This window comes from Lissotriton vulgaris, unplaced genomic scaffold, assembly GCF_964263255.1.
Source record: "Lissotriton vulgaris unplaced genomic scaffold, aLisVul1.2 SCAFFOLD_6136, whole genome shotgun sequence".
In the NCBI taxonomy this organism is placed as follows: domain Eukaryota; kingdom Metazoa; phylum Chordata; class Amphibia; order Caudata; family Salamandridae; genus Lissotriton; species Lissotriton vulgaris.
The window spans coordinates 5001-17981 of record NW_028254148.1 but is presented as its reverse complement, the minus strand read 5'-3'; the positions used below and the strand labels follow the sequence as shown (position 1 = coordinate 17981).

Genomic DNA, 12981 nt, shown 5'->3' with positions numbered 1-12981 from the left:
CATTTACAGCAACCATCTAAGGGGCCAGTGGTCTGTCTGAACCTGGAAGTGAGTCCCAAAAAGATATTGCCTCAGCGTCTTCAGCGCCCAGACCACAGACCACAGACCACAGCGAAAGCTTCCCTTTCTATGGCACTCCACCTCTGTTCTCTATGGAGTAGTTTCTGGCTAAGGAAGACTACAGGCTGGTCTAGGCCCTCTTCATTCAGTTGTGAGAGGACCGCTCCCACTCCATGCTCTGGAGCGTCAGTCTGCACAACAAATTCCTTGGAGAAGTCGGATGGCTTGAGCACGGGTGCCGTGCACATGGTGGCCTTCAGGGCATCGAAAGCCTTCTAGGAGGACTCAGTCCAGATCACTTTCTTGGGCTCTTCCTGGAAGTCAGCCCGGTTAAGGGGGCAACAATGGTTCTTCCTAGCTGGAACTGAACACTGCAATGTCATCCAGGTAGGCGGCACTGAAATCCTTCAGCCCAGCCAACACCTGGTTCACCAACCTCTGAAAGGTGGCAGGGGCATTCTTCAAACCAAAGGGCATCACCCGGAACTGGTAATGTCCTTCTGGGGTTGAAAATGCTGACCTCTCCTTGGCCCCACAGGTTAAGGCAATTTGCCAGTACCCAGACGTTAAATCAAATGTGCGGAGGAACTTGACAGCTCTCAACCAATCAATTAGCTCATCAGCTCTGGGGAGGAGGTGTGCGTCAGTCCTGGTGACAGCACTGAGCCCACAGCAGTCCACACAAATCCGCAGTTCTAGAGTGGCACCGGTGCAGCAGCCTTTGGGACCAAGACCACTGGGCTGGCCCAAGGACTGTTGGAAGGCTCGATCACCCCTAACGCCAACATCTTAGAGACCTCCTCTTTAATTGGGTAACAGTACGCTTGCCAGTCTGCGCCAGTATTGTGCTCAGCATATTTTACATAACTTAAATAGTGTGATATCTGTGTCACTTGTTTGTTTTTTTTATGTTTGAAAGCTTTATTAAAAGAAAAACAGATATTACAATAAGGTGACATCGGCAGAATATGAGAAAAGGATATATGATGGGATAAATTAAACAGAAGCAACCAATATCACAATGAAAAACAAAGCATTTTGAATTATTTGACGGGGAGGAGGGGGGGGGGGGGGAGGGAAAGAAAACATGGTATTATCATAGAGAATGAATAAATAAAAATAGAAAATACACTGGATGTCAATCAGAAAGTACAGTAGAAAACATCATATTTAGCAATTACTTGAATGAAGAACGTGTAGCAAAGGAGACAAGTATAAAGCTAAAAAATCACAATAGCAAAATTGAAAAATATCATAAACTACAGGCAAGAGCATATGTGTTCAGGGGGGTTTGAAATTATCCGAGGAAAGTGGAGAATAAATCTTTTTGGCAGATTGATCTAAGTATAAAGTAAGAGGTAACCAGTAAAGTTCAACATTTCGGGAGGGTTTGCACGAGGAAGCAAAGGCAACATCAAGTCTGTGTGATTGACATACAAAATTCCACCAACAATTTAGAGACAAAGTGTTCAAGGATTTCCAATTAGAGACAATATGCTGTAATGCAAGGGCTAGCATAAGATCAAAAAGACCGTGAGAATGTGGAGGGAGATCTAAGTCTTCTGAAAGGCTACCAAGAAATACAAAAGAGGTGGAGAAGTGAATAGAGATGTTAAAAATACGAGAAAGGCGAGAGCATATCTGAGACCAAAAAATACGAGTTGAAGGACAGAAAAAGAAGAGGTGTAAAAGATCTGCAGAGGGAGCATTACAGGTCCAACAATTAGATACAGAATTGGGTTGAAAGCGAGAAATAGAAAGAGGAGAAAGGTATAGTCTGCGGTAGAAGAAAAATAGGGATTGAGTAAGAGAGGCAGTACGGGAAATCTTCAAGGATCTGGCCCATATTTTGTCCCAAAGAGAAGTTGGCCATGAAGAATGTAAATCTGTTTCCCAAGACAATTCCAATTTTGATTTGAGACGGTCCGGATCGGGGGCTGAGAAGTCCGATAAATAATGGAAGCTTTAGGAATAGTAGAAAGGACGGTGAGTAGGGAGGAAGACGAAGCTGATAGGCTTTCAGAAGGAAGAGAATAATAACGATCTAGAATGGTTTCCATAAGGATGAGGAATTTCTTTGCAAAAGAAGGAGGGCAGTGGAATTGAGAACGAAATTTAGGAAATGAGCAGGGGGATGAACCATCAAAAAGATGATGTACCCAGATGATACCTTTCGCTCTCCATGAGGGCCATGCAATAGGTCTGTTATTTATTAATATGAGTGAATTGTACCATATAGGCAATAGTAGGAAGGATTCCTGTGATACCGAGGTAGGGGAGACTAAAGGTCGTAGAAGAAAAGAAGTATGTTTGAATAAAAGGGGATTAAGGCATGGGGCTTTAGAAGTGAAGCGAATTACCTCTTGTAAAGAGTATGGAAGCAATAACTCCTGTTCAACAGAAAGCCAGAGGGGAGAAAAAGGGGAGGATTCCTGAGATAACCAGCGGGAGGCCTGTCGAAGGGAGAAGGACTTGTGGTAAAGGCGAAAGTGTGGAAAGTTGGTTCCACCATTAAGTTTAGATTTACGTAGGTGTAAAAGAGATATGCGAGCTTTTTTCTGCTTCCAAAGAAATTTGGACAACACAGAGTCAATGCGACGGAAATATGAGGTTGGGATGCGAAGTGGAAGCATGGATAATAAGTAGATCAAAATGGGGGCAATCATCCTCCTGATGGAGTCAAGACGGCCCCACCAGGAAAGAAATAGTGGGTTCCAAGAAGTGAGTAGTGAGTCTATTCTAGAGATGACTGCATTCATGTTGAGTTGAATAGAAGAAGAAATAGAGCTAGAAAAAAGAACACCAAGATATTTAATTTTCGTAGAATTCCAAGCAAAGCCAGTGGCTGTGAAAAAGTGGGGAAGGCAAAATTTGGTTAAGGGAAGGATCTCTGTTTTGTCAGAATTTATTTTGTAACCCGAGACCAAAGAAAATTTCTCAAATTCATTCAATAAAGAGGGGACAGAGGTGGTCGGGTCTGAAATAAATAAAAGGATATCATCTTTGATGCTGTTTGAGTGGAGGGAGATAGAGCGCTCCTACTTCCTGTTTGTCCCTCGGCGGGCGGCCATCTTGAGAGGGTGACGCTCTAGTCTTCCCTCCCTCCCTGACTATTTAGGGCTGTTTACACTGGCGCTCGTGCTGAATGACTACTAGCACGTTAGCGCTTGGGTGTGGAGCGTGTCTGCACTACTGAGGTCGAATTTTTAAAAGTGTGTGTTCTTAACCTTTGGGCTATTCTTAAAACTGCAAAGTTTATTTTAATACTACTGTTACCTTGCCAGGCATAGCGCTGTCTCCCCGGTCCACCGCAGCTCTTTGATGCTGTTGGAGTGGAGGGAGATAGAGCGCTCCTACTTCCTGTTTGTCCCTCGGCGGGCGGCCATCTTGAGAGGGTGACGCTCTAGTCTTCCCTCACCTCCCAATCTACATATTCTCTGCCCCCTAGCGCAGCGGGATCGCGCAGCGGGCGTGTCCTCGTGTGGCCGGAGTCGTGCCAGAGTCCTGCCCGTCTGCGCCCGTCCGCGCTAAGGACGCGCGGGACGTGGCGGGCTCTGGCCTGCTCTCGTCCACCCAGCACTGTTGCCATGCTTACATACTCCAGGGAGCGTTTGTACTCCATCGGCAAGGTGAGCGGTCATTGCACTCTACAGCCCGTTCATCCTCTATGCGGCCCCTACCGCTGTCCCTGTAATGGCCTGGTGCTTGACCCTCCGCAGCTTCTTTCCCGGCTTTGTCCCTCTGCCGTCCGGCACAACACGGGACTACCGCCCTCACTGCGGATTTTGAATCTTAATGTCAGGTCTATCCTTAAACATCGACAGAATGTGTACGACCTGATTGAAAATGAAGCCCCGGATATTTTAGCCTTAACCGAAACATGGCTTCAGGAAGCCGACACTGCTATTCCCAATCTTGTTTGCCCTCCCGGCTACTCTATGTATATTGCGAATAGGCTATCTAGAGGCGGGGGTATAGCCCTGATAGTGAGATCTAGTTTTTCCTGTGTGTGGACCATTCTTAAGATCGCTGGCTGTGAAAGCGCCTCTTTTAAAGTCTTTGTCAGCCCAGAATATACACTCTCTGGGATGGTGGTGTATCGTCCGCCGGGCAGTGATGTGGCGTTCAGGAATGCTTTCCCGGAGACTGTCGCCACCTTGGTCACTGACTGTGCTAATTTTTCCATTCTGGGCGATATAAATTTGCATTTCGATGATCCATCTTGCCTGACAGCACGTAGTATTCTTATGGACTTAGAGGCCTTTCAACTTTTTCAGCTGGTCTCCCAGCCTACTCATTCCGGGGGGCATATTCTTGACCCTTTTTTTACCAACTTGACCGAGGCTAAAGTCACGTCGGTGGCTCCTGTAGAGTGGTCTGACCATTCTTTGGTATCCATCTACTGCCCTATAACTACCAACATTTCCACCTCTTCAGCCAAGCGGGTACCCAGGAGATCCTGGAGTAAACTCAGGCTGGATGACTTTTACCATCTTTTGTCAGTGGAACCTCTGGGCCCATTTAACAACGTAGAGGAGGGGTATGATCTCTTCTGCTCTTGGCTCACCAGGGCTCTGGATGTTTTGATACCTGTTGTAACAACGAAGATCAACCCTCGAGTGTCAAGCCCCTGGTACGACGACGCTTTGCGCGCTCTGAAGGGAGCCTGTAGACGGGCGGAGAGGGCCTGGCGGAAGACATATGGGGCTGAGTTAAAAGCAACATATGTCGCGTCCGTCAAGATCTATCACCGGGCCATTTGTCGTGCCCGAGCGGCATTTTATGCCGAGGAATTCCGGAACAGCACTAACCCGTCGAAGGCCATCTTCAAGGCGGTGAAAGATCTTATGTCTAAGCGGTCTATCTCAACGGTTGAGAGCTCTGTCACACACTGTGAATCCCTCGCTTCCTATTTCTTGGGAAAAGTCCAGTCTATATATCGGCCTTTCCCGAGCACTGGTACAGCGCTGGGTAGCCCTAAGGAGACATCTTACCAGCCCGCTCTGCTCTCATTTCCCCCCCTCACCTTGGAAGGGTTTGACAAACTTGCTACGCAAGTTAAATCTGGGTCCCCATCCGATCCAGTGAGGCCTGCCCTCTTTCGAGACCAGACCTTTGTGGGGCGCGTGGCTATACGCTCTCTTGTCAATCTCTCCCTAGAGACTGGGGTCGTTCCCATCAGCTGGAAGCAGGCGGTGGTGTCTCCGATCATTAAAAAACCATCTCTTGACCCGTCCAAGCCGGAAAGCTACCGTCCCATCTCGCTGCTGCCCTGGCCAGCTAAGTTGACAGAGGCCCATGTCAATCTGGCCCTGTCTGAACACTTAGCCCGGTCCAATGCCCTCGATCCCACACAGAATGGCTTCCGTGCTGGCCACAGCACAGAAACTGCCCTTCTGGTGATGGTGGAACATCTCCGTGCAAGGCTGGATGCTGGGCAGACGGCGGCGCTGATTTTGTTAGATCTCAGCGCCGCATTCAATACTGTATCGCACAGCATCCTCCTTGGGCGGCTCGAGGAGATTGGTATCGGCGGCCAGGCGCTGCAATGGTTCCGCTCCTTCCTAGACAACCGCTCCTTCTGTGTTGCCATCCCTCCCTTCAAGTCCAGGTTCCAGCCTCTGGCCATGGGGGTTCCGCAGGGATCCTCGCTGAGTCCCACGCTGTTCAATCTCTACGTGAGACCGCTGGCTGATGTCGCAAGGCAGTGGGGCCTAACCATGGTCTCATATGCCGACGACACACAGCTGGCGGTTACTCTCAGCGGGGATGCGGAACAGGATGCCCCCAGGTTTCAGTCCGGACTGAAGGCGGTGGCCAGCTGGTTGACAGGTAACTGTCTCCAGCTTAATGCCACAAAAACAGAGGTTATGGTTGTCGGGAAGGGAGTGGAGCTCTGGGGCGATCAGTGGTGGCCTTCGGAGTTGGGCCCCACTCCGACCCCAGTGTTGGAGGTGAAGAACCTCGGGGTCTGGTTAGACGCTGGTCTTACATTTACAGGGCACACCAAAAAAATCGCAGCCTGTTGCTTCGGTCTCCTAAGAGGGTTAAGGCCGGTGCTTAAGTTCTTCGACGCCCCTACCAGACAGCTTGTGGTCCAGGCAACCATCATCTCTCGTCTGGACTACGCCAGCTCTTTGCTGGCGGGGGCCAACCAGGCTGAGTTAACCCGTCTGCAGCGGGTGCAGAACGCCGCGGCGAGAGCCATTGTTGGACTTCCTAAGTTCTGCCCGGTGTCTCATGTCATCCGCTCCCTGCACTGGCTCCCGGTTAGGAAGCGTATTCTCTTCAAGGTCTTGTGTCTGACCTTCAAAATCCTTAGAGGCATAGGCCCCGAGATCCTGGCCAACTCCATTTCCTTCTATGTCCCTACCCGCAATCTTCGATCTCAAGGGCAGGCCCGTGCTGTTGTCCCCAGATTTAGGCTCAGCAGGATGGGGGGCCGTTCCTTCAGGGTGAGAGCCGCGTCAATCTGGAACACCCTCCCAGTTGAAATTCGGCTGATAGAGGACTTGCTGTCGTTTCGTAGAGCCATAAAAACCTTCCTATTTTAGCTTCCCTGTTTTTAGTACTTTCTGTAGCACTATCTCCATGCTGTGTTATGACTGCTTAGTGTCTCTGCGCCGGGATGCTCCTTCGCTGGAGTCGCTGTGCGCATAATAAATTGTTATAACATAACATAACATAACATCAGCATATGCAGACAATTTAAGATGTTGTTTACCATACGGGAAACCAGAGATGGAGGGATTATTACGTATGGAAGTAAGGAAGGGTTCAAGCGCCAAAAAAAAATAAAAGAGGTGATAAAGGACAGCCCTGACGAACTCCACGTTGGAGTGTGAATGGGGAAGTGAGTTGACCATTGACGAGAACAGAGGCTTTGGGCATAGAATATATCAAAGAAATATAAGATATAAATTTAGGATTGAAGCCATGCCATTTTAAGGAGGCCATGAGAAAGGACCAGTCAACCCGATCAAAGGCTTTCTCAGCGTCTACTGAAATGGCTGCAAGGGGAATTGATGGTGAAGGGGCTTTACTTAAAACATTAAGGAAGAGTCTAGAGTTATCCGATGTTAGGCGGCCCTTAACAAAGCCACATTGCTCTTTCCCTATAAGATGTGGTAGGAGCGGGTCAAGGCGAAGAGCTAGTAATTTTGCAAAAAATGTTATAGTCCACATTAACTAAAGATATAGTTCGATAATTTTTACAAAACTTAGGGTCTCTACCATCTTTAGGGATAAGGCATATGGTAGCATCCTGAAATGAGCCTTGGGCTGATCCAGTAGAACAAAAAGACTGAAAAAGAGATAGAAGTTTAGGTAAGAGGAGGTCTGAAAAATGTAGGTAAAATTCAACTGGAAAGCCGTCGGGTCCTGGAGTCTTGCCTTTAGTGAGGGAGGATAGAGCAGAGGATAACTCTGAAATAGTGAGATCAGAATCAACGGACGAAAAATTAAGGTGGGAGGTATCTGGTTGAGGTATGTTGTCAAAATAAGATTGAATAAGCTCTGGGGTGGGGGGGGGGGGTTCTGGAGTATATAAAGTCTCATAAAAAGAGTGAAATTGTTCTAAAATTTCCGCGTCTGTATGAAGAAGAGTATTAGAGGGGGAATAGATAGAGTCAATATTAGTTCGTTCTTTACGTGATTATAAATAGTTAGCCAATAATTTACCTGATTTATTGCGACCTCCATAGTATCGTGCGCTGCTCCGGAGGAGAAAAGAGGAGGCAGAGTCTGTAGTAAGCTTGTTAAAAGCAATCTTAGCTTTAAGTAGTTCAGGAGACATAATCTTAGTAGAGGAAGTATAGAATTGATGTTCCAGCGACTTAATGTGTGCAAGGGTAACTTTACGTTTTTGAAGGAATTTTTTCTTCTTTCTAGAGACAAAATCAATAATAAAACCTCGGGCTGTGGCCTTAAGAGTCCCAAAGAATGAGGGGGGGTATCAGGTGTATAGTTGAGGTGAAAAAATTCAGAAGCGAAAGAACGAAAAGAGGAAGAAAAAAGAGGATCAGCAAGAAGAGAAGGGTTAAAAACGCCAGCGAGAAGATTTAGGAGTAGGAGGAAGAAGGTCAAAAACAGTGATAATAGGAGCATGGTCAGAGATAACTATAGATTCAATAGAGGAGGATATAAGGTGTTGAGATAGAGATGAAGATAGAAAAATGTAGTCCAAACGGGAGAAAGAAGCATGAGGAGGAGAGAAAAAGGAGAAATCCATAACATCTGGGTGAGTGAGTCTCCATGAGTCCACAAGATGAGTTTGAGTGATAGTGTCAAGGAATTGCTTATGTGGTTTGTGAGGGGAAAAGCGAACAGAGGATCTACGGTGTAAAAATGGGTCAACGATCTGATTACAGTCGCCACCTAATAGGAAAGAATCATCTTTATATTGAACACATTTTGCTGTAATGGAGGGCCAAAAAGAGGAGTCAAAACATGTAGGACCATAAACATTGAATACCGTAATTGGGATATTATTAATGATTAGTTTAGCTAAAACCCAGCGCCCCTCATCATCCTTTTCTTTCTACTTTACACTGAAGGCGTTTATGAATCAAAATAGCCACCCCATTCTTTTTTTGAGAAGCAGGAGAAAATAAGACAGTTCCAACCCACAATCGCTTTAGTTTTAAGGATTCAATATCTGAGAGGTGGGTTTCTTGAATATGAACAATATCTGGATTGTAAGAGGAGAGGTGGGAGAGTACTCTTTGCCTTTTGATAGGGTGATTAAATCCTTTCACATTCCATGAAACAACTTTGAAGGTGAAAGCTTATTAAACTGATCAAAATCGAAAAATGCAAAAACATACTGTACATTTAGTAATTCAAACTGTAGAGAGATAATAACCATAAAGCTCGTCAAAAAGGTAGAAGGAAGAACAGGTAGAGAATGAAGAAGAAAAAGAAAAAGGGAAGGGGAGAGGGGTAGGAACAGGGAAAGATGATCAGGGAAGGAGAAAGAAGGAAGAAAAGAGAGAAGGCATAGAAGACAGTACAAATCCAAAAGGATGACTGTATTGAACATACCTGGAAGGGGAAGTATACACAAAGGGAAGGTGGGGAGGTGGTAATGCGTTACAAGACGGACGGACCAGGATCAGGAGCAGAACCACATCGAGACCGCACAAAAGGAACATAGGATGGGACAAAATGGTGAAAGGAATATCCGATACATATCCGTCTGGGGAAAAAAAAAAAAAAAGGAAAAATTGTTAACATACAGAACATGTGACGTAAAGTATAGGTCCAGAGGTTAGAAAAGAAAGTAGATATATATAGGATACGCAAGAGAAAGATATTCAGAGAGAAGATACGCAAAATGAGAAGGTAAGAAACTGAGATAAGGAGAATGGAGAAGTACATGAAGTCAGAGACAAACTACTAGAAGAACAAGACATGCAGACAATAAAAGTCAAATTTCAGCCACTGTTCGAAGCAGAGGAGGAGGCGTCCATCCCTTCTTCACTTTGTAGAAGAAGAAAGTTCCTTAATTCTCCAGGTTCCTGAAATGACCAAGTCTTATTCCGATAGGTGACTGAGAGTACAAGGGTGAAACAAGCCATATCTTGCTCCCAGGGAGCGTAGAGAAGGACGCATAGCCAGAAATTCTTTACGTCTGGAGGCAGTGACATTAGAGACATCTTGAGATAAATAGACTCGTTGACCTTGCCAAGTCACTTGTTTTTTATTCCTCGCAGCTGAGAGAATCAATAGGAGATCCGTGTATTTCAAAAATAGGATGATGACTCCACGAGGTTTCGAAGAGGAATCCGTTCTGGCGCCTAGTCTATGAGCTCTTTGTATACTAATGGAGGTAGAAGGTGGCAGGTCCAGAAGTTTCGGCAGGAAAGTGGTAAAGAAAGACACTGGATTGTCACCCTCAAGATTTTCAGGCAAATTGTAAATACGGAGGTTGTTCCTCCTATTGCGATTTTCCAAATCTTCTGTGTGTTTTTGCAGTGAGAGGACAGTCTTTTCTAAGGTGGCTATACGTTGTGTGTTGGACTGAAGCTCAGGGAGGTGTTGTTCAACAGTAGAAAGTCGGGCATCCATATTCTCCCACTTGTCCTTTAAAAGCTGCATATCTGTACTTGTTTTTTCAATAAATGGACGCAGTGCTCGCAGCTCCTCCAGAATGTGGTCAGTAGGAGAAGTTGAAGGATTGTCTTCTGGCGTAGGAGAATTTTGCTTAAGGCGTTTGCCCGCTGGAGCAGGTGGGGAAGACTTACTGGCAGTTGCATGAGCCAATGATGATTTTTGAGAAGTCATTTTTGTAGAGGAATTGGCTTTATTTGTACAAGATGAAGAAGCCACCGAAGTACTCACTGAGGGCGTAAAGACAAATTGAGGTTTACGTAGTCTGACCATAGAAATGAGTTCTCGTGCCACTAAGTAATCTCAATTCCCTGAGAGGCAACTAAAGGTGCGGTTGAAATGTTCCAGAAATACCTCTGGAGAGAGGGTGAAGCACCATAAAGTACAAAATACTCCGAAAAATAGATGTCGATGAGAAGACGTAGGTATCTCCTAAGGAAGTGCTTGTAACTTATATGAGAGAGCGTCAGGGAATTAGAGCGAAAAAAATATTTAGTGACTACAAAAGAGAGGGTGACTAAAATGGGAGCATGTGGAAGTGCATCATGAAATAACTGAGGCGCATGAAAAATGACCAGAAAGTCTCAGAGAAAATTGTTAGTAGAGCGCCATGAGGAAGAGCATTTAGGAGAAAAAGTATTTCAGGGCTTTGAGCATGTTAAGATATGAAAAACACAGCTGTCAGGGGTGAAGCGCTGTGAAAAGTGCGTGTTGGCCGTGTCCTCCAATGTAGAATAACAGAAGAGACAAGCATTAGAAATGCAATAGGTCTCGCAGCATTAGAGTTAGTGCTTTTAGAATTGTTTATGGTTTTTTTTGTAAATCTTTAGCATGAGGTTGAGGGTGAGTGAGGGTGAGTGAGGGTGAGTGAGGGTGAGTGTGAGTGGTTGAGGGTGAGTGGTTGAGGGTGAGTGGTTGAGGGTGAGTGGTTGAGGGTGAGTGGTTGAGGGTGAGTGGTTGAGGGTGAGTGGTTGAGGGTGAGTGGTTGAGGGTGAGTGGTTGAGGGTGAGTGGTTGAGGGTGAGTGGTTGAGGGTGAGTGAGGGTGAGTGAGGGGGAGTGAGGGTGAGTGAGGGGGAGTGAGGGTGAGTGAGGGTGAGTGAGGGTGAGTGAGGGTGAGTGAGGGTGAGTGAGGGTGAGTGAGGGTGAGTGAGGGTGAGTGAGGGTGAGGGGTTGAGGGTGAGGCTGAGGTGGTGAGGGTGAGTGAGGGTGAGTGAGGGGTTGAGGGTGAGGGGTTGAGGGGTTGAGGGTGGGTGAGGGGTTGAGGGTGGGTGAGGGGTTGAGGGTGGGTGAGGGGTTGAGGGTGAGTGAGGGGTTGAGGGTGAGTGAGGTGAGGGGTTGAGGGTGAGTGAGGTGAGGGGTTGAGGGTGAGTGAGGGTGAGTGAGGTGAGGGGTTGAGGGTGAGTGAGGGTGAGGGTGAGTGAGGGTGAGGGTGGGTGAGGGTGAGTGAGGGTGAGGGGTTGAGGGTGAGGGGTTGAGGGTGAGTGAGGGTGAGGGGTTGAGGGTGAGTGAGGGTGAGTGAGGGTGAGTGAGGGGTTGAGGGTGAGGCTGAGGTGGTGAGGGTGAGTGAGGGTGAGTGAGGGGTTGAGGGTGAGGGGTTGAGGGTGAGTGAGGGTGAGGGGTTGAGGGTGAGTGAGGGTGAGTGAGGGTGAGGGGTTGAGGGTGAGGCTGAGGTGGTGAGGGTGAGTGAGGGGTTGAGGGTGAGGCTGAGGTGGTGAGGGTGAGTGAGGGTGAGTGAGGGGTTGAGGGTGAGGGGTTGAGGGTGAGGGGTTGAGGGTGGGTGAGGGGTTGAGGGTGGGTGAGGGGTTGAGGGTGAGTGAGGTGAGGGGTTGAGGGTGAGTGAGGGTGAGTGAGGGTGAGTGAGGGTGAGTGAGGGTGAGTGAGGGTGAGTGAGGGTGAGTGAGGGTGAGTGAGGGTGAGTGAGGGTGAGTGAGGGTGAGTGAGGGTGAGTGAGGGTGAGTGAGGGTGAGTGAGGGTGAGTGAGGGTGAGTGAGGGTGAGTGAGGGTGAGTGAGGGTGAGTGAGGGTGAGTGAGGGTGAGTGAGGGTGAGGGGTTGAGGGTGAGGCTGAGGTGGTGAGGGTGAGTGAGGGTGAGTGAGGGGTTGAGGGTGAGGGGTTGAGGGTGAGGCTGAGGGTGGTGAGGGTGAGTGAGGGTGAGTGAGGGGTTGAGGGTGAGGGGTTGAGGGTGAGTGAGGGTGAGGGGTTGAGGGTGAGTGAGGGTGAGGGGTTGAGGGTGAGGCTGAGGTGGTGAGGGTGAGTGAGGGGTTGAGGGGTGAGGGGTTGAGGGTGAGTGAGGGTGAGTGAGGGTGAGTGAGGGTGAGGGGTTGAGGGTGAGGCGGAGGTGGTGAGGGTGAGTGAGGGGTTGAGTGTGGGTGAGGGGTTGAGGGTGGGTGAGGGGTTGAGGGTGGGTGAGGGGTTGAGGGTGGGTGAGGGGTTGAGGGTGGGTGAGGGGTTGAGGGTGGGTGAGGGGTTGAGGGTGGGTGAGGGGTTGAGGGTGGGTGAGGGGTTGAGGGTGAGTGAGGGTGAGTGAGGGTGAGTGAGGGTGAGTGAGGGTGAGTGAGGGTGAGTGAGGGTGAGTGAGGGTGAGTGAGGGTGAGTGAGGGTGAGTGAGGGTGAGTGAGGGTGAGTGAGGGTGAGTGAGGGTGAGGGGTTGAGGGTGAGGCTGAGGTGGTGAGGGTGAGTGAGGGTGAGTGAGGGGGTTGAGGGTGAGTGAGGGGTGAGTGAGGGTGAGAGTGAGTGAGAGTGAGTGAGAGTGAGAGTGAGAGTGAGTGAGTGAGGGTGAGAGTGAGTGAGAGTGAGTGAGAGTGAGAGTGA

The 12981-nt window shown here is 48.2% G+C and overlaps 1 protein-coding gene across 1 annotated transcript in view; it reads right to left on the bottom strand.

Annotated features, from left to right (window-relative positions):
• LOC147659663 (uncharacterized) overlaps positions 1-9258 on the bottom strand; it is a 73165-nt gene extending 63907 nt beyond the window's left edge. The window contains exon 1 of the mRNA XM_086951567.1: positions 9103-9258. The gene's annotated coding sequence lies outside the window, so the exon portion shown is untranslated. The remainder of the gene's footprint in view (positions 1-9102) is intronic.
• Between the last annotated feature and the right edge of the window lie 3723 nt (positions 9259-12981).